Source organism: Macadamia integrifolia, chromosome 6 (assembly GCF_013358625.1).
Source record: "Macadamia integrifolia cultivar HAES 741 chromosome 6, SCU_Mint_v3, whole genome shotgun sequence".
Classification (NCBI taxonomy): domain Eukaryota; kingdom Viridiplantae; phylum Streptophyta; class Magnoliopsida; order Proteales; family Proteaceae; genus Macadamia; species Macadamia integrifolia.
Genome location: NC_056562.1, coordinates 32817671 through 32840025, shown reverse-complemented (window position 1 = coordinate 32840025; position 22355 = coordinate 32817671). Strand labels below are relative to the sequence as shown.

Genomic DNA, 22355 nt, shown 5'->3' with positions numbered 1-22355 from the left:
TGGGGGTGCGAAGTTGATGGTGGGGCGGAGGGTGGGGGAGATGCTGGAGAGGTTGTGGGAGTGGGGTGCCACCAGAGGGGAAGGGAGCAGGGGTAATATAGGGATTTAGAATTAGCAAGGAGAAGTAGAGGTGAAAACATTTGTTTTTCTGAGGGAAGAAGAAAAGAAACTTTTAAGTAGGGGAGTTTGAGTAAATATATGGCAAGTATAGGGGAAATTTTCCCTTTGTTCTATTTGGGAAAGATATTATGCAATCTTTTATTTTGGGATAGCTATTAGAGATGTAGCGAAGTTCCTAGTTTGAGTTCTGTTGAGTTTCTATTTTGCTAGTTTATGTTTCAACGAGTAATTACCAATTAGAAGTCTTTGTTTTTTGGGTTTTATGAATAGACAGTGAAGAATGGAATACTCAGTTAATGTAGAGCTTGCCTGCACCACCTGTGCTGGTGCACCCTCCCATCCCCTCTCTCCCCTTCCACCTACGAGATCCTCTCTTCTTCCTTTTTATTTTCTTCCATTCTTCTCTTCCTTCTTCCTTCTGTTTCATTTCCTGTTACTGTTCTGCCCTAATGGTACCTGCGGTTTCCCTATGCTGCTCATAAATCTCTATTCCCGTCTCTGTTCTCTCATATTTGGGTCGAAGGATCCTTTTTCGCGACAAACCCCCCAAGCCTTATCTCCTAAACTCCCTTTTATCGTATGTTTGAAACCCAATTGCAGTTCTGAAGTTGCTTTACCGTCAAAGCCAATTTGCAGGAATTTCTTACAGATTATTTACCTGACTTTTGGACCTCGGACCCCTCTAAGGAATCTGTGTTCAAATTCCTCACCTCAAATTTCAGGTCGAATGCTGGAGTATCAAGAGGTTCTTTCTCTTCAAGTCCCACTGGTTTTTGCCTCTCTTGTTTTGGCTGGAGGAGACAATACCCCATCAAACAAATTTATGTAATTTGGGGTATTGTGACTCGTCTCAATTGACACTATGCCCTCCTTTATTTTATAATAGTAGGATTAGGGTTTTTTAAAACATTGCAATGAAAGTATGCCCCAGTGGACAGTTCTACCCTGATACCAACATTGCACACTCTCCCTCAAGTTGGTGAATGAATATCACACATTCCCAACTTGCACAAAATAGAATGAAAAACTTTACTATTAAGTCCCTTTGTAAGAACAGCTGCTAGCTGATCTCTACTTCTCACAAATGGGATGTATATCAGTCCTTGCTTAGATTTTCCCCTTGATAAAATGTTTGTCAATCTGCACATGCTTAGTATGAGCAAATTGAACTAGATTGTGTGCAATGCTAATGGCTAACGTATTATCACATCATAGTTGTATGGCAACTGAACATGCACACCCAAGCTTTGAAGAAGTCCCTGAAGCCAAAGTAACTCACAAATGCCATGCGTCATGGCTCGAAACTCAGCCTCTGCACTAGATCTGGCCACAACTGCCTACTTCTTGTTGCGCCATGTAACTAGGTTTCCACCAATAAAGGTCAAGTAGCCTGATGTGGATCGATAGTCATCTGGAGAGCTTTCCCTATCAACATCATTATAGGCCTCGACCCGCATATGACCAGAAGGGGGGTGAATGGGATTCCATTCTTTGGAGCTGATTTTAGATACTAAAGAATACGAAATACCAGCTCCATGTGAGAGGAATAAGGGTCATGTATGTACTGACTCACCATGCTAACAACATGAGTAATATCTGGTCAAGTGTGGGACACGGGACAGATAAATGAACCACCTAACTAATATGTGATATCTACCCTTATCAACAAGTTCACCTTCCTTGCTTTTAAGCTGAGTATTAACCTCAATGGGTGTTTCAATAGCTTACATCCGAACATACCAGTATCAGAAAGAAGATCTAGGGTGTATTTTCCCTAGAACGAAGCTACACCTTTTGTAGATCGTGCCACCTCAATGCCAAGAAAGTACCTTAACTTCCCAAGGTCCTTGATTTCAAACTCCTTACTAGGATAAACCTTTGAGTTTAGAGATTTCTGCTGGATCACTCCCAATGACAGCTATATCATCCACATACACAATAAGGACAGTAACCTGATCGCCCACCTTTTAATGAATAGGGTGTGATCAGAACTACTATGTTTGAATCTAGTTGCAACCATAGCCTTGTGAAAGTGACCAAACCATGTCCTAGGAGACTGCTTCAGCCCATGTAATACCCTTCTTTAGCTTTGTAGACTTTCCCTTGAGTTTCCTTGCTAGAGTAACCTGGAGAAACATTTATATATACTTCCTCAGTTAACTCACCATGAAGGAAAGCATTCTTGACATCCAACTGCTGTAGATCCCATCCAAAGTTCATTGCATAGGAGATAATCGCTCGAACGATTTTCATCTTAGCAACCGAGCTAAATGTCTCCTAGTAGTCAATCCTATAGGTTTGAGTAAAACCTTTGGGTACCAATCTCATTTTGTATCTGTCTATAGTCCCATCTGCATTCTGCTTGACTGTAAGATCCCATTTTGCATCCCACAGTTTGCTTGTGCAATGGAAGAGTAACTAAGTCCCAGGTGCCATTCTTTCTAGGTGCCCTCATTTCCTCATCCATTGCATCCTTCCACCATGGTTCTACAAAAACCTCCTACTAGGTCTGGGGAATGGAAACAGAAGACACAAAAGCACGATAGGAAGGAGATAGGGAGTTATAAAACACAATATTGGAAATAGGATGTTGAGTACAAGTCCTACTTCCTTTACGAACAACAATAGGAATATTAAGAGATGGATCAAGAGGGAAAAGGTTACCTGATGGGAGAATATACTTTGGATTAGAGGGCAGTTGTGATTGAACAAAGATCAGTAATAATGGTAGTGGTGTCGGTTCTCTTTGTCCGGTGTGAATACACTTGTTACTCCTTTTGAGTAGATTGGGGTTCCCCTTGTACAAAATCCTCTTGTATCCCTTTTCCAGTCACACTCTCCTCTTCCACTTGGGAAAGTGACCATCAAATGGAGGAATCAAAGGTACCTCTTCCCTTCCAATAGACTCCCTTTGAAGAGGTGCCAAAGATGAGTAGTAATCCTATGTCTCATGGAACACCACATCCATGGTAACTACTATACGCCAGGAAGGTGGGTGGTATCTCACAAATATATGTTGATGTCTCCTGGGATCAAGCTTGCCATGGAGATGATGGTTTCAGGCAAAGCAAACAGAACCAAAAACCTTGGGAGGCACCACAAAAGATCTGGACCCAGTAAGTAACTCATTGGGACAATAAAATCTTAGGGCATGAGATGGCATCTGATTAATAACATATGCCACAATAAGAATTGCCTCACTCCATAATGGGGTAGGCAAATGCATATAAAATATAAGAGATCTGGTAGCCTCTAACAAGTGTATTTTTCCTCTCTGCAACCCCACTCTGAGTAGGTGTATCGACATAACTAGTCTGGTGAACAATGCCATGGTTTGCAAGGTAAGTCTGAAAGGAACATTTCTTATAATTTGTACTATTATCTAGTTTCCATACCTTAATTCGAGCATCATATTGATTCATAACCAAACAATGAAATTTCTGGAAACAACGGAAGATTTCATTCTTATAATGCGATAGGTATATCCATGTGAGGTGTGTAAGAAAATTAATGAAAAAGTGACAAACTATCGATAAGCAGTCATAGACACATGGCGAGAAGGGCTCCAAACATCAGAATGAACCAATGAAAAAGGAACACTTCTATTATGATAACTAGAATAAACATTCCAAGTGTTTTGTAAACACTCAAGCATCACAAATAAACTGGTCCTGATTACATTACTTAAATAAAACTGGAATTAACTTAGATAAATTTCCCAAAGGGGGAGACTTAAGTGACGATGCCAACTGTATGAATCTGATAATGCCAACTCTGAAGCTGTGTAATGTGCTTGAGTTGGCATAGTTGGTGTAAATCCAATATCCAAATAGTATAGGCCACCACTCACTCTACCACTTCCAGTTATTGCCTCTGTCAGCCAGGTCCTGAAACAGACAATGAGTAGGGAAGTGACTTTACAATTCAAATCCTTAGTAATACTAAAAATGGATAAGAGATTGGTAGAAAACTAAAGAACATGCAAAACAGATAAGAGACAACGATGGAGAGCATTTGATAGCTTCCATTAGCAGAGGGAACCATTAGCACTCGAACCCTGGTTTTACTTGAGGATGGAGAATATGTGGAAAAAGAACTAGGTGACCCACTCATGTGATTTGTATAACCTGAATCAATTTTCAGTTTCGAATCTACCTCAAGAACTGTTGGTTAGAATCGAAACCAAACCGAATTGCTTATTAAATCCAAAGCAACTATTATATTGAAGGGTTAATGTGAAGGGAAGTAATTATTGATGAGTTTGTTCCCAATACCTTGATCAAATAGACAAATACAAATTAATTGTTATCACGGCACTGCTGAGTACTGACAAACCACCCTGGACGTAAAACACATTGTCACAATTTTATTAAAATAATATAATTATTAAGTAAAAGAAAAATAAAGAAGAAAAGATGAAGGGGACAATAATGAACTTCGGGAGTCAGGAGGCCTTTCCGTTTCCTATTTTCTTTTTTGTTATCAAAAACCTTCCCATTTCCCAATTCCAGTCGAAGAGAAAGTGCCTTCGGAACTTCAAGCATTCAAGCAATCTTAGAGAAGCAATGGAGGAATCCAAACTTATCTCCATGGAGCTAAAGCAGAGAACTCCGTCGCGGAACTATAGGGATTAAATAAAAAGTGTTTCTTACGGTTACACCCAACAGCCCACTTAAGCAATTTGCCATTCACAAATCCATTTTTTCCTTTGCTGCTAACTCTCAGTTTGGTTCTACTTCTGGTTCATTTTGTTACTAAAAACGGAAGGGGAAACTCAGTACCAAAGGCTTGGCGATCCTTGGTAGAGCTTATTAATGATTTCACACCGAACTCGGTAAACGACAAATAGGTGGTCTTTCCCCTGGGGAAGAGGATCAAGTTGGCCCTTGCGAACAGCTTGCTGCACCATCTCCCTTCAACCCTTTGTGTGAAATGCGGCAAAAGGAAGGAAAATCCATGGACCAACCCCATTGTTACCATCGTATGAACTGAAACAAGTCTGACACCAAGGTCCATATGACTCTTTATCAACAGCCACTGTCGAAGAAGCTGAAAGATCCTTGCACTTGGCCGCTTGAGTATCTCCATTGATGCTACTAGTTTGTTTGAGGAAATAACAAACAGATTTGGTTTCATCGCTGCTCTTGTCTCAATAGATTTGATTTTATTTCAAATCCAAAGTGTAGATAGATGAATTTCACGGTGGGATAAATTTGATATTGAACGGTGAAGCAGTTATTCTGCCCATTTGGGACAAATTTTGGATGTATCCGAATCGAAATAAAAACTGTTCAGATCGGTTAAAGTATGCAATGGTAGAACCGAGTCAATTCTCAGTCCGGTTTTGGTTCAGTCACTCTGAACCGGACCAAAACTGAACCAAAAATTGGAACTGAGCGATTGACAAGCTTAATCCAGGTTGTGAACAAACAAATGCACAATGACCACCAAAAGCAATACCTGTACAGGCAGAATGTGATGCAGAGGTAATTGGCAAGGAGGTAGCAGTAGCAGCAACAGAGGAGGAAGAGGACTCCATCCTGGACATCATGTGACTAGAATAGACATCTCATCCTGTGAAAAAGATGAACCAACGGGAATGGTAGTATCAGAAGCATCTGTGGTCTCAGACTGATTCTCTTAGGATTGATTGGAATGCCCACGAGAATTATTGGCCGGCCTCCCATGAAGTTTCCAACAGGTCTCCTTTATGTGCCTTTCCTTGCCGTAGTAATCGCATTGAAAACTGGCTTGTCATTAGTAGTGGGAACACTGCTCTTTGCAACATTACTAGAAGGCTGGGAAATGGGACATGGTGTAGTGTGTAAGGCAGAGCGTCCCTGTGGGACAGGCTGGAGCATAACTGTACCCCGACTTTTTTCAACTTAAAGTAGGGAGTAGTCCTGCTCCAATGTGGGAAAGGGATCACGGCTAAGGACATGAGGCCAGATCTAATCAAACTCCACATTCAAACCGGCTGGGAAATCATATACTTGCAACATCTCCTCGTGCTTCTTGAAGCCTACAACATCAGTTCCTCCTCAACTCAAAGCACTGGGCTGTCTTTTCCAATTGGGAATAGGTTTCTTTAGCAGTTTTCCAGATAAGAGCAGCAGTCTCCAGCAGCAGGTAACCCCGAGCAATAGAGGGGGTCGTGGAATTCAGCAGATAGGACATCACCAAGCAGTTGGCAGCATGCCATTTGTCTTGAGAAGCACTGGTAGTAGAAGGGTAAGCAGTAGTACTTGTGAGGTGACCCAGAATAACCTCGGGAACTGATAGATAGGAAACAAGATTTGGACCACATCAAATAATTGCTCCCATCCCAATTGATGGAGCTAGCAGGGAATGAAGGGTAGTTGCCATTAGAACCACGACCTACCCCATCCGAAAGAACTAATGTAGTCAAATCCTCTGACGCCATATGTGTTGGTAAGAGAAATCACAAACAAGTAGTGTCCAGATCTAGCACTTCATAGAGATCTGAGAATAACACAGAAAGTAATCCACAAACAAGTAATGTCCAGATCTAACAATTCACAGGGATTTGGGAATAACAGAGAAAGTAATCCACGAACTAGACCCCCGGTGGGAAGAAACTCACCACTGAGGTAAAACCCTAATCGAACCTAAATAGGGTAAAGGAAGTGCGGCTCTCTAGTGGAGAGGGAAGAAAGAGAAGCAGAGAGAGAGAGAGAGAGAGAGAGAGATGGTGGCGGTGGCTAGGGCTGCATGGAGGTGAAAGGCGATGGAGGGAAGAAGAAGGGAGAAGGCATTTGAGATTTAGGGTTCGGGGAAGGGGAACTCACCCGCTTTATACCATGTTGATTTGGGGAATTGTGATTTGTGTTAGTTGATACCAAGCCCTCCTTTATTTATAATAACAGGATTAGAGTTTCTTAAAAACATTACAATGAAAAGTATGCCCCTATGGACAGTTCTACCCTTGTACCCACATTACAAAACTTTCCCATATTACCCTCCCCCCTTGTCTCATTATTCTCCTTCATCTGTATTTTGTTTCTAATTCCAGGATCACCCCTTTTTCATTATTTTGTAATCCCTTCCTTATCCTCTCTTTTGTCTACCTAAATACCTACCCCTAAAGATTCCATCTATTTAACAATCAGCCATTCTCTTATAAACTTCAAAATATTTACTGTTTTGCCACCAATTTCTTGATTCGAGTCTTTTATTACTTTGGTGGGCCCATAGCAGACCCAAACAAGGTTTCTGAATCCTGGGATCGCATCACTGGGTGATGAGAAGGTATTGCAACTCTGGGATTTGCGAACCAGTAACGGAAAGATGCTGATAAGGCCATCAGGGGAGGAAAGGGAATGTGCTTTTGATTTCCTGATGTTCTCTTGTCCTCAGAAGGGGTGTTTCTTGGGGCCTGGGCAGGGGGTGGTCACACTGCTGCTTGGTGGTTTGATTTCAGTTGTCAGCTTTTCCTTCCTTTTTCACGTCTTCTACTTCCCCTCCTTTTTTTCTTGTTGTATTGTTCCTTTTCCTTTTTCTAATTGGAACTTTGGCTTACTTGATGCATAAGCTTCCGCTTGCTTAATTTTTGGAAGGAAATAGGAAGAGGAGAGATGGGGACAGTTTTATTATGGTTCTAAGGAATTAAGTCTGCAAGGGTACTTGTTCAGACAGCAAGATTCTTATGTGAATTGGATTCTGTTACAGGTGGAACTTCATTTTGCATTAAACATTTTTTCTTTGGGATAAATCATTAAGTACCCATTTTCAACATGGTTAATTCTTTGTTTCATGGATTGGATATGTGATCATTATTTGGGAACACACCCAGAATAAGCTAGGAGTACAGTGTGACAACGGAAAGACCTTGAATGTATGCAATGCCAGTTAATTTTTCTATTTATACATCTTCAATATTCTCAATGTCATGTTGCACACCATGGTAATGTTCTCTTGCTGCTTTGTATTTTCCTTATCGATACCCATAATGAATGCATCTAGGTTATTAAAATGTGGCTTCCTTGCTTTCTTAAACCCCTGTCCAGACTTAATAAATATGGCTTTCTAGCTCATTTAAATCCAGTTGGTAACATCCATCTTAATTGAATCCCCACATCATAAGATATGGGGATCTGCTGACCCAGTCTGCTCCTAACTTCTGCACAGAAACCCACGTGTCAGACCAATTGTAAGATTCAGATGCCAATTAAAGTGGACTCTCCTTCCTAGCAACACATTTATGATATCCTTTGCAGAGTCGGTAAAACTGTTGTTGTTTTTCTCCAGATGCCTCGGATGTTGGTGAATGATGCTGTAGCACGATATTATGGACTTGAGAAGGGGCAGGTGGTGAAAGTCACATACAGTGGTGAAGTTACTGGATCTCATGTTACTTACCGTTGTGTTGTTTGATGGTAGTAAGTATCATGTTGTCGAACTTGTTATGCTTCTTATGCTTCTTATGCAAATTTGTCTTCAACGATAAACAAAGCTTAGCTGTATGTTACATGACACCTAGTAGATCCATAAATTTAAGTTACCAAGGCTCTTCACTATATTATATTAGTTGCTTGGGAGTATCTTTCAGTTTTATACCTTTTTTGTATGGTAAATTAGACCAGAAGTGAGACCAATAATTTCTAGGAACATTCTGGTAACCATAGTCTGATGATGCATGAAATTTTGGGAATAAAATGGGACATAGTTTCGTATTTCAATAATTGTGTATATCTTTGCCAGGAGATCACCCAATGGTGGTGTTGTGGCCTTGAAACAGAGCATATCATTCACACTACCTGTTTTGGACCAAACAGTACATCACCTACATTAGGTCTGGTGCTGTGTCCCAATGCGTCGTCTGCTGCAGTGTCAGATACATCATTTTGCACACTCGTCTACTTTTATTTACCAGAATAATGAGTTGGGTCATTGTTGTATTATTTTAGATCATGGTTGTCACGGAGCCAAGGTGAATCAAGGTGACCGAGGTGGAAGAAATTCAAGGTGACACCAGCAAGGTGCCTAGGCAACATCTTGACAACCATGCTTTGGATACTACCCGAGTTTATTGCAAGTGCTCAGAGGTGGTGCAAGGACGATGGAAAGGAAAAAGTGCAGGAATGAGGTTGAGATAGAACTGGGAAAGAACCTGGGGTTGAAAAGGATTATTGTGAAATCGGATGCACAGCAAGTTATTGAGGAATGTACATACGTATTAGCTAATATAGCCTGAAAAGACTTGAATAGTTCAGTTTTTTTGATCAGAGAAGGTGGAGAAGCGCCTCCACTACGCGATATTATTGAAAACACCTGAAGAAGTCTTTCCTGCTTTTAAGTAAAGCAGGCTGAACAAGAAAGTTAGGTGGTTCTAACTACCACATTTTAGACAAATGAGTTATGGAAGCTCCTCTAGCCAGAACATGAGCTTCCAGATTACATGACCTAGGGATATAACAGAAAAGAATAGTTCAGTTGGTGTGGTGCCCCTTCTAGACTTTGCTATTTAGTTTTATTGATACGTATGGTGTGCGACGAAATATGTATTCTGTACTTTTGACACTGTTTTTAATATCAGGTTTTAGAACAACTCAGCTTATTTCAAATGGGGTTGGCACCTTGAAATATAAGGTTCTAGAATCCATGTAAAATGGGTTTGGCCGGGAATCAGTGTTGGCTGCCGGCATGACATACCAATATGAACAGTATTTTTCGAGTCAAATGAACTTATCGCATAGACCATGGTTCAAGTAAGAGGAATCCGCTGGAATTGGTCTCCATGGATTCTGATTTTGATTAATTTGTGGTGTGAGAAATGCTTATTTGCAGAATTATGTCATCCTACTACATGCTACATGATATACCCCCCCTATTGACATAATATTGAGTTCACCCCTAGTGGGTAACTCAACATACGTATCCTTTCCACTATAGCATGTTTCTATATTTTATGTGATCTCATATTGTGTATCCATATTTAATATTGCCAAGTGTGGCTGGCCGACTAGGGTATACATCCCGTATAAATATTCTCTTCTGTAATTTAGAAATCATAATACAAAATCTCGTTGGAGTCAATACTCTGTGGTTCGCCCTTCCTTGCTGTCCTTCTCTATCCATTGCCGATTCGGTGCTTCTCAGTTGACCTCTATGGCCACCGACCCTCCTCAAATACCCTCAGCCACTCCAGCTGCCATCACCACCACAGCTACAACCACATTGCCCTCTCCATGCTTCCCCTCCCCCCATCATCTTCTCTCCATTAAACACACTCCAACCCACTTCCTTCTCCAGAAGAAACAACTCATCCCCTTTCTTCGTGGACAACGCCTCTTTGGATTCCTTGATGGCACCTATCCTTGTTCCATTGATCTTGAGGTAGTGTTGACCTGGCAACAACATGACTCCCAATGGGTTAGTCTCCTTGTCTGCTCTCTCTCTCTCTGAGGTTGTTGTTCCCATTATTCTGGACAAGGAAACCAGTCAAGACATCTGGGACACACTTCACGAGACCTATGGCTTCACCTCGTCCACGCGACTTGTCTCTCAACTTTAGCATGCACAGTCTTCGTCAGAAGATTGATGAGATCATCACTCAGTATCTTCAACTGGCCAAATCGACTGATGATGAGTTGGTTGGTGCCAGTAAGCCTCTTCTCCCTATGGACTTTAATATCCATCTTCTTTGTGGCCTGGTGGAGGACATGTAGGAAATTGTACCCTCTTTGCTTACCCGTATGGTTAACCCTACATATAATGAACTACATGGTTTGCTCCTCAGTCATGAAAACATGAAGGCTTTTCGCAAGCTCTCTGTATTTGACAGAGGTGACACTCCAAATCCCCTAACTACCAATACCGCTCAACAGTCCACCCCTTCCTCTGCTGACTTGACCACTCTAGGTTGTGGTTCTTCTTATGGTCGCGGGGGCCATGACAAATCAGGCCGTCGTCGTGGTTGTTTCTCTCAAGGATGTCTCTATTGCAATATATGTCAGCGCACCAACCACAATGCAACCACATGCTTCTACAAACCCTAGGCCTACCCCAACACATATCACCCATCCTACCCACACCCTCCCATGATGCCTCCCACCGCCCAATATACCCATCCTAATCCTCCCATTCTCCCCACCCCTAACTACCCCCATCTAATGCCCTCACCTGGTATCTTGATACAGGAGCCTCCCATCATGTGACCCCTGACCTTCATTCCCTTTCCCAATATGAACCCTACAATGGCCATGATCAACTCCATTTGGAAATGGTACGGGTATCCCCATCTCTAATGTTGGTCATTCTTCTATCTCCTCCTCTTCTCCATCTCTTAGTTTCAAGCTTAGTTATACTTTACATGTTCCTGATATTTCCAAACCCCTGCTATCTACTCAAAAATTCTGTCAGGATAATAATGTTTTCTTTGAGTTTCATGCTTCTTACTTCTTTATCAAGGATCAGGTTCACAAGAGGACTCTTCTTTCTAGGCCGAGCAGTAATGGTCTCTAAACACTCAAGGCTCCTCCTCCCTCAATCCCTTTTGTCAGTATTGCTGAACGAATGTCCATTAATGGGTGGCATCATCACCTTGGGCACCCTCACGAGCGTCTTCTTCGTTTTATGCTATGTAATAGTAACTTGCTGTGTCAATCCACATGGCTGAGTCATATGTGTATTGCCTGTCAACTTGGCAAGGCCAATCGTTTGTCTTTAGGTCTTTCTCCCTCTCCCTCTACTGGTTTATTTCCTCTTGATCTGATCTACAGTGATGTTTGGGGCCCTTCCCCTACCCCATCCCCTGAAGGTCACAGGTACTTTGTAATCTTTGTTGATGACTTCTCTAAATATATATGGTTTAATCCAATGGGTTACAAGTTTGAAGTCTTTGGTATTTTTAAACAATTTCAAGCCCTTGTTGAATGCCTCTTGTCTCGCAAATTAAAAGACGTCCAAACTGATTGGGGCGGTGAATACCGCACCTTACCCACGTTTTTCACCCCTCTTGGGGTCGCCCATCACGAGGCTTGTTCCCATACTCATGAGCAACAGAGTGCAGCCGAATGACACCATCGTCACATAGTTGAGACTAGTCTCACCCTACTTGCGCATGGATTCGGTCCCAGACAATACTGGCAGTATACGTTTGATACAGTCGTGTATCTCATCAATCGGATGCCTTCCCGCACCTCCAACCATGTTTCTCCCTATTAGCTTGTCTTTCACAAAGCACCGGACTACTCCTTTCTTAGGGTGTTTGGGTGTCGTTGCTTCCCTTACCTCCCCATCCATACAATTCCCATAAAATGGACTTTCGCTCTACTCGTGTTTTTCTTGGGTACAATGAATCCCATACAAGCTATCACTGCCTTGATCTTGCATCCAACCGCATGTACATTGCATGGCATGTTCGTTTCGATGAGTCACTCTTTCCTTTTTCTTTAGCTTCAAAAGCCCCATCTCCAACCACTTTGGTTCCTCTTACCATTCCTTGGGTTTCTGCCCCACTCGGTCTCTCACCCCTACTTCCTCTTCCCCCCACTCGAATAGTACAACCCTTACCGCCTCCCATGGCTGCTCGATCACCACCTAGTGTGCACACACCCATTCCGTTGGCATCTCCTCTCTCCTCTCCTACCTAGTGCTGTACCCACCCCCTAATCGAACCACACACCCCACCATCACCCTCCTCTCCTCCCAATGGCCTTGGTATACTTAACCAACAACCTGACTCTACCCATCCCACCTGAGTTAACAAGATGCAACTCCGCCCTTGCCCTAAGGCCTTCTCCACAATCGCCTCCCTTCCATTTGAGCCTACCTATTTTTCCCAGGCAAACAAAATCCCAGAGTGGCACGCTGCCATGGTTGATGAGTTCAATGCTCTCCTTCGCAATGGGACTTGGACTCTAGTCCCTCGGTTTGTTAATATGAACCTAGTCAGGTGCAAGTGGGTTTTCATGATCAAAAGGAGGGCTGATGGGTCTCTTGAGTGCTACAAAGCTTGCCTCGTGGCCAAGGGTTTTCATCAACAAGAGGGGGTTGACTACAATGAAACGTGTAGTCTAGTAGTGAAGCCGATGACTATTCATTCTATCTTGGCTATTGCTACATCCAAAGGTTGGCCAATTTGCTAGCTTAATGTTCACAACACCTTTCTCCATGGTGTCCTATCTGAGGACGTCTTTATGGTACAACCCCCTTGTTTTGAAGATGGTGCTAAGCCCTCTCATGTGTGCAAGCTTCATTGGTCACTGTATGGTCTCAAATAGGCGCCCCATGCATGGTTCTAGAGGCTTACACAGTTCCTTATTCAGCTGGGTTTTCAAGGCTCCAAGACCGATCCTTCCCTTTTTATTTTCAGTTGTGATGGCAACCTTGTGTATGTGTTGATATATTTGACGATATTCTCATGACCATTACCTCCTCCTCTCATGTTTCTTAGCTTCTTCAACAACTGGCCACTGAATTCTCCATCAAGTACTGAGGTCCTCTGCACTTCTTTCTTGGCATTGATGCTCTTTCCCAATCAAAGGATCTCCTTTTTTCTCAGTCTCGTTATGTGGATGAATTAATTAAACGAGCTGGAATGGTTGACTGCAAGCCTGTCAAGACACCAATGAGTATCTCTCTTAAAGCATCGATCATAGGGGGTGTCTTTGACTGATCCCTCCACCTATCGGTCTATTGTTGGCCCGCTTCAGTACATTGCCCTCACTCGCCCTGATGTGAGCTTCGCCATCAACAAAGTTTGCCAGTTCATGCATTCTCCCATAGAGGATCATTGGTAAATGGTGAAACGTATTTTGCGTTATCTCAAAGGTAGTCGCTTCCACAGTCTTCTTCTTGTGAGGTCTCCTCAACCTACTCTTCAAACTTTCAGTGATGCAGATTTGGTTGGCAACTCTGACGATTGCAAATCCATAGGGGGCTATGCGATCTTCCTTGGACCCAATCTCATATCTTGGACGGCTCGCAAGCAGCATACTATTGCACGTTCCTCCACAGAACTTATTTGGCTAGAATCCCTCTTAAAGAAAATCGGCTTTCCCCTTACTATTCCTCCCATGCTCTGGTGTGAGATATTGGTGCCACTTAACTCTCTGCCAATCCTGTCTTTCACGCCCGCACCAAGCACGTCGAAATAGACTTCATTTCATATGAGAAAGGGTGGCCAATCGTCAGCTATCTGTGCAATTCATCTCCACCAAAGATCAATCAATGGTTTTATTCACTAAAGCACTTCCATCTACTCGCTTTTAGTTTTTGAGCTACAAGTTGAAGATCCGCAACTGCGACTCTTCCACTTGAGGGGTTGTATTGGCGTAATATTGATTCCACCCCTAATGGGTAACTCAATATACGTACCATTTCCACTATAGCAAGTTTCTATATTTTATGTGATCTCATATTTTGTATCCATATTTAATATTGGAAGTGTGGCTGGCCAACTAGGCAATACATCCTGTTTAAATATTCTCTTCTATAATTCAAAAATCATAATACAAAATCTCTTTACAGTCAATACTGTGTTAACATCGCCCCACAGCTAATCGTGTCTGAATGGCAAAAGCAAGCAAGCTCCATCAAATGGTCGTTGGTGTGGAGAGATTCAGTGGTGAAATTAAGGCTGTCTGGATGCCAAGAAATATCAAGAAATTAAAAAAAATAAAATAAAATAAAAATAATTTGAGGAGAGAGATAGACATAATAAATTATCATTGTATCGTCACACCTTTTTCTACATGTGGAGGTGACTTATCCCTTGGAGCAGTTCCATTGTCTCTTCACTTTTGGCTACATGAGCTGCAATCCTTAAATAAGATTATCTCAATGGCAGACCTTACAGTAGATCACAGCTTTTGTCAATGGGCCTTGGCTTCTGGCTGAAGGATCGGAATTGTTATCTCATTTGATGATAAAAGAGGCGGATGCACTATTAGACAACACAACTTGCCCCATTTCAATACTTTGTTAATGAAGCGGCCCTGATGAAGTTTCTGTTCCAAGGTGTCATGGGATAATCACCAACGAGGAAATAATAGAATAGAAGCACAACTGGACCGATTCTTATGCAATTCTGAGCATAGTTATTAAATTTGCTGAATTATTCGAGAATAATTCGTGCGAACAGAATTTTTCCAAATTAAATGAAAAATTCTGATTGAATCCGAATTAAAAATAAAATTCGGTAAAAATCACGATTTTTTCTAATTGATTTAAAAATGCGAATATATTGGGTCAAACTGATTTAAACCGAATTATTCGGTCCAAACACAATTAAAAAAAAAAAAGTCGAATAACAAAGCCCAAAACCGAATAGGGTATGTTTTTTCTCATCTTCTTCTTCATTCTCCCAAAATCTCCCAAAACTTCCACTTCTTTGTTTTGCTTCTCCCCCAAATTTCCGCCACTCTGTTTTCCAATCTAATGCTCACAACTTCATCGTGAGTTCGTGAAATCGTGAGTTCGTGACTCGTGAGGCCAGGGGTGCGGGTGCCGATTGTTTATGCTGGCTTCTCCCCCAAATTTCCGCTGCTCTGTTTCCCAATCTATTTCTCATAACTTCATCGTGAGTTTATGACTCGTGAGGCTAGGAGTGCCGATTGTTTATGCTGAGTTTGGCGCTTTGATGCTTACGACTTACATCAGTTTCTTGTCTCATTCACAGGTGAAATACTTATGTTCTGATAATGGGTTCTTGTTGTAGGTTATTGATGGAAAGAGTTCTGAGACAAGGGATTTAAGGTTTTGGGACAGATTCAGCCGAAGCCATGGCGATGTGAGCTCGGGAGCACTAAAGGAGGTTGCTCGACTGTGAGGTTGGTCGGCGGTTTCTTCAGAGGTTGGTTTCAGAGGTTGATACTCCGGTAGTCGTGACTCGTGAGTCATGACTCCGGTCACTTAGACTTAAGTCTCTTGACTCTTCTCTGCTGGTTGCAGGTATGTGTTCTTCATTTTTTTTTTCATGAGTGTTTTGTTCAAGCTGTAAAATCTGAAATGTGTTCTTTAGTTCTTTAAGTATGTGCTTTTTCTTTAGTATTTTTTTTTCGTAGACCAATCAATATTCATTTATATTCTTTGTAAACTATGAGGCTGTGAGCCTGTGAGTAATCATTTTCAGTGCTTGGTTATGCTGGACTCAAATACAACTTCATGATTGCAGTACTATGTTTGCAATTGCTTGTATTCTGCATTTTATGACTGTACTATTCAATAATGTCAAGAAACACTATAATTTATCTGGTTTCATTTTGTGGTTCTTATTCAACAATTGCAATAGGGATGTAGTAGCTACAATATGTGAAAACCTGAACAAATGGTTCATGTTATAACTGTTGGGTCTATGCAGTAAAATATTTTCCCTCTCATGGCTCAAATTCAGCTAGTTAGATACTCTCATATTGAATCTAAACATCATTCCATTTGGGTCTTGGCCTTTCTAGACTCTAATCAGTTGATGGGTCCTAGCTTATGAGGTTATTTGTTTGATAATAGTTTTAAGTGTTGATTGGTTACAATTTCAGGCTTTTGTTTTCTATATAGTCTTATGCATGCTAATAAAACTATGGTAAGGTCTTCTTGTTTGATTCAGAAAATGATCATAAGGTGTAAATGACCAATGCTATTGTAAAAGGCTATGCATGTTAGTGGGACTTGAAAACTTGATTCTTTAATTATCCAGAGGCTATTTGCATATGTAATGTAATTATTAATATGATATATTTGTTTGTTTATATGAATTGATTTATGTTGTTTTATTTTTTGTGTTTCAACTTTTAACAAATAGGAAAAATGGGAAGACAAAAAGATAAGTTTTGGCAACATGCTGAGCAACTTGATAGTTCACATTTCAAATGCAAATTTTGTGAAAAACAAGTTTTTGGAGGGGTCACTCGACTCAAGTATCATTTAGCTAAGGTTAGTGGTCATGATGTTGCCTCTTGTGAGAAAGTATCAGATGATGTCCAAGCAGAAGCTCTTCTTGCTATTAATTTTGAATCAAGTAGTAAAAAAGCGGAAGAGTTGTACCAGTGGTGAGAGTATAGTTGGTTCTTCTCCTTTGACTCCTTTAACTATAACTAGTCAAAGGCAGTCCACAATGGAGGAAATGATCCCTAAGATGGACAAACCAACTTGGGAGAAATCTCTTCGTGACCTTTTTATTAAAAATAACATTTCTTTCAATGTTGTTCAATCGGATGCTTTCATCAATTTTGTGAAGTGCACAGCCCGTTATGGTCCTAGTGTTCCTATTCCAAGTTATGGAACCCTTCGTGGAAGAATAATTCCTGAAGCAAGAAAGGACCTTGAAAAATATGCTGAAGAAGTAAAATTTTCTTGGAAGCAAATTGGTTGCACATTCATGTCTGATTCATGGACTGACTTGAAGAAGTGGTCTTTTCTTAATGTGATTGCTTATTCCCCGGGTGGTGCTCTCTTTTTGAAGTCAGAGGAGTGTTCTCATGCTAGATTGACTGCTTCTTATATATTTGATATTCTTGACAGAGAGATTCAAAGTATTGGCCCAAATTTAGTGGTTCAGCTAATTTCAGACAATGCATCCAATTATTCAAGTGCACTTGATATGCTTACTGGAAAGTATCGTTGGTTGTTTAAGACTCGATGTGCAGCCCATGGTATCAATCTAATGTTGAAGGATATCTATGAAAAGGTTTTTTGGGTTCAAGAAATTTTTGATGAGGCAAAAAGAATTATTGACTACTTGTACAAGTCAATAATTGTCTTACAGTTGATGAGGAGTTTCATAAACAAGGATCTAAAATATCCTTGCAAAACTAGATTTGCTTCAAACTTTTTAATGCTTCAGTCAATTGTTGAAGTGGAAGAGAAGCTTAAACTCCTAGTTGCATCAGCTGAGTGGAGGAGTCTAAGAAATTCAATATCTTTTGAAGCAGATCGAGTAGTGGACACTATTCAAAGGGAGTCGTTTTGGAATGATTCAAAAGATATTTTGAGATTTATGGAACCAATCATTCGAGTTCTCTGTTTGGTTGATGGTGATGGGGCTACATCAGGGTATTTGTATGAAGCAATAGAAAGAGCAAGAGAGGTATTGGAGAAGCTTTATGAGGAAGACCATCGGTATGACCAAATTTTGAAAATCTTTGATAATAGAAGAGATGAAAAAATTTTAGGTATCATTCACTATGCAGCTGCTGTTTTCAACCCCACTTATTTTTTTAGTGAAAGATTCAAAAAGATTCCTCAATTGAAAGATGCAACAAATTTCATTAGTGAGATAGTGGTTCCACAAGATGAGAGGAGAGAATATTATAGACAACTGGCAGTATACCACATGAAGTCTAGCACTCTTTTTACTCCTAGTGCCAAGATGATGATGGAAACTGGTCATCCTCGTAAGTGTAATAATTACTTTCTTTTTAAAATTTTTAGTTTATTGTTTTTTATGTAAAAATTACTTGTCCTTTAAAATTGTTTATTTATTTATTTATATATATATATTTTTGCCAATGACAGGGGTTGGTGGCATATACAAGGTGATGCTATTCCTATCTTACAGAAGTATGCCATTCGAATATTGAGCCAACCATGTAGTTCTTCAGCTTGTGAGAGAAATTAGAGTGCCTGGAATGCAGCACAAACAAAAAAGAGGAATAGATTGTCAGCAACGATGTTAGATGATTTAGTCTATGTGAGAATGAATTCGTTGATGATGGAAAAAAGGGGTGAATTTGAACAGAAAAACATGTTACCCATTAATCTTGACAATATTAGTGTCAATGATTTTGATCAGAGCATTGAGGACGTTGATAAAGAGCTAGAGAGATTGTTGGATGATGTGGATGATAGCATTGCTGAAGACTTGCTATTTGGTGCAAGTGCTAGTTTTACTGAGAGCGAGACTCAACCCCCAGATAGTATATAATGATTTTAAGTTATGGTGATGTAATAACTATTGTTATGCTTTTGTGGATGTTTTGCTTTAGTTAGAATAGTTTTTCCTTTTAAGCATGGATGATGGAATTAGGTGAGTCATGGACTTATGGATTGAATGATGTGATTTTGAACTTTTATGTTCCTACAAGATAATTGGTAGAAGCATTAAAACATGCATTAGAAATTGAATTACTGTAACCATTGCTTCCATCACTCAATGACAATTTTTTCTTAGTTTTTTTACTGTATTGTATATTTGAATTACAATAATTTTCTTGTTTTAGGTGTACATATCAAGTTAATTACTTAATAAATAAAATATATACAATAAATTATAAAAATAACATCCGAATTTTTGCCCGACTTTTATTTTTGTACTCAAATAATTCCCGAATCCGAATCCGAATCCGATTTTTATTTTTGTCCGCTTTTTTGACCGAACCCTTAAATTAACCAATTGAATTATTCCAAATAATTCTTCCGCCGAATAATCCCAAATCCAAATTTGCTAACTATGATTCTGAGTGCTTCGACCGCTTCCCTTCTGCTTATGTCAAGCATGTTTTGGTTATTAGTTCAGATCACAAGGCCCTTATCCTCTTTTTGATAGAAGCTTCCCAGTACACTAAACGTCCGTTTCGCTTCAAAGCTCATTTGTTGTTGGAGCCTACATTTGAAAGGTTAATGGAATCCTCATGGCCTTCACATATTATTGGATCTCCTACTTTTTGTTTATCTTATAAGCTCTCCATTCTGAAACTCAAATCCAGCTTTGGAATAAACGAGTGTTGGGAAATTTACACAACAAAAAGGAGTCAATTCGCACTATTCTTCACAACATGTATTCTTCAAATGTTCACGACAGGGACCCTTCGTGGTTAATTGCAGAAAACTGCAATTCAGCACTTCTCAAAACGGTTATCTTACAACGTGAAGTCTCTTGGCACCAAAAGTCCAAGTTGGATTGGATTCACTATGGGGACAATAACACCAGATTTTTTCACATCACAACATCCAAAAGGAAAGCAAGAAACCTCATATGAAATATCAACGTGAGAGGTCTAACTTTAACTGATAGAGATGATATGGCCAATGCTTTCAATAATCATTTTCATAACCTCTTCTCTACATCTCGTCACTCATTTGAAGAGAATTATTTTGACTGTATCCGAGGGAGAATTACTGCAGAAGATAATGAGTATCTTTTGAGGATGGTAACAACTGAGGAAATTGTATCTACTGTTATGAAAATGTCATCATCCAAGTCTCCTGGTCCGGATGGTTTCTCTGGGATCTTCTATCATAAGGTTTGGTCAATCATAGGCCCTGATATTATCTCTACTGTCAAAAGCTTCTTTTGTTCAGGTACATTCTCTAGAAATATGAATCGCACCTACCTTGCTTTTATCCCTAAAGTTGACTATCCTTCATCAATAGGGGATTACCACTAAATCAGCTTATGCTATTTCTCAGATAAGATAATTTCTAGGATTCTCGTTCAAAGATTAAGACCCATCCTTGATCACGTTATCTCTTTCAATCAGAATGGTTTTGTTAAAGGGAGAAACATTCAAGATAACATTTTAATTTTTCATGAACTGCTCCACAAATCAAGAAAAAGAGACAAGGTAGATATGGTTTTATGTCTGTCAAACTTTATATGAACGAAACCTATGATAGAATTGAATGAGATTTCTTGGAGAAGGTTCTTCAATCCTATGGTTTCCATCAAACTTGGGTCAATTGGATAATGTTCTGTGTCACCACTCCTCAACTGGTTGTTCTCCTGAATGGATCTCCTCTCAACTACTTCCATCCATTTAGAGGCATTCGACAAGGTGATCCGTTGTCATCTTATCTTTTTGTTCTCTGTGCTGAAGTTCTCTCTTCTCACTTGGCTACGGTAGTGAACCAGAGAAAGATTTTTGGTCTTCAGATCTCCAAAGTTGGGGAATCTGTATCTCATATGGCTTTTGCCGATGACTTGATCCTCTTTGGCAGAGCCACCTCAAGAGAATTGCATAGTTTCATGGTAATACTAGATGATTACTTTGCTAAATCTGGTCAACTTATTAACCTAAACAAGGCTCGAGTATAGTATAACCTTATATTGATTCTAGCATAAGAAGGTTCTTTGCTGATCGCCTTCAATTGATGCAAACTAATAGACTTGATGTCTATCTTGGGATTCCCTTCATTGGTGGCAAGTTATCTAAATCTAATTGTGATTCCTTGGTTCAGAGAATAATTTAAGTTCCAAAGCTGGAAGACCAAGTATCTTACCTATGCAGGTAAACATACTTTAATTCAATAGTCATTTCTGCTTTTCCAATCCATTTTATGTCATGCTTCAAGTTACCTACTACTGTGCTTAAATCTTTTAGATACTTCTAGCCTAAAATTTTTCTGGTCCAATGGGGATTCCAAGCACACCCCTACCATTATTGGGGTACCATTTGTCAATCCAAAAGAAGTGGTAGGCTAAATTTGAAACGCTCTACCCCCATGAACCAAGTTCTTCTTGCCAAGCGATGTTGGTCTCTCTTGAACCCCTTATCAACATACTGGGGAAGATTGATGAAAGAAAAACTTTCCCGATATTTCTTTCCTTCTTGCCTCTTGCCCCTCTAATGCCTCATGAGGTTGGAAATCAATCTTCAGTGCAACAGAACTCTTGAAGAAGGGTCTATTCATGCAAGTTGGAAATGCTTATAGCATCAATCCATGGACCGATTATTGGATTCCTGATTACCTCCTCCTCTGCTCAATTTTTGCTTCTCCAATGTGCTCCCTCTTTGGTTGCTAATTTTATACTCCTTACTTCCGGATTGTGGAACATAGACTTAATTCTTCAATGGTGGCCACCTAATATTGCCATTAAAATTATGTCTTTTCCACTTCTATATTCAATCACTAAAGATCATTTTATTTGGTTGGAAACATCCACTGGTCACTTCACAATTTCTTCTGCATATCATTGTCGGGAATATGCCCACACTCCTATATGTGTTTTGGTATTAACAAACAAACATGTATACTTAACTTGATTGATAAGTGTGAATAGTATAATAGGACATCTTTAGTCATGCATACTTAGAGAACTCAAGGAACAAGATTTGGAGACACAACCTAGAAGTTTAAAGAGATGGAATGCCAAGAGAAGATGATGACTCTAAAGTATCAACTAACGATTCAAAGCGTTAAGACAAGATGAAGACCTCTAGGATAGAACTAATCTTCATAATGTATCTTATACTCCTTGTATATAAATGTGCATGCACCTCATGCATCGTACATCATCATACTAGAATGACTTTAGGACATCCCTTGACCAAATTGGA

At 40.2% G+C, this 22355-nt stretch overlaps 1 protein-coding gene and 1 long non-coding RNA gene across 2 annotated transcripts in view; one reads left to right on the top strand and one right to left on the bottom strand.

The window, feature by feature from the left end:
- The window catches only part of LOC122081579 (probable NOT transcription complex subunit VIP2), an 87809-nt gene that overhangs the window by 19803 nt on the left and 45651 nt on the right, over positions 1 to 22355 (bottom strand). The window lies entirely within an intron of this gene.
- LOC122081580 lies at positions 170 to 9688 on the top strand. The gene is made up of 2 exons (XR_006141122.1): positions 170 to 8519; positions 9048 to 9688. It is a non-coding gene; the product is annotated as an uncharacterized LOC122081580 (long non-coding RNA).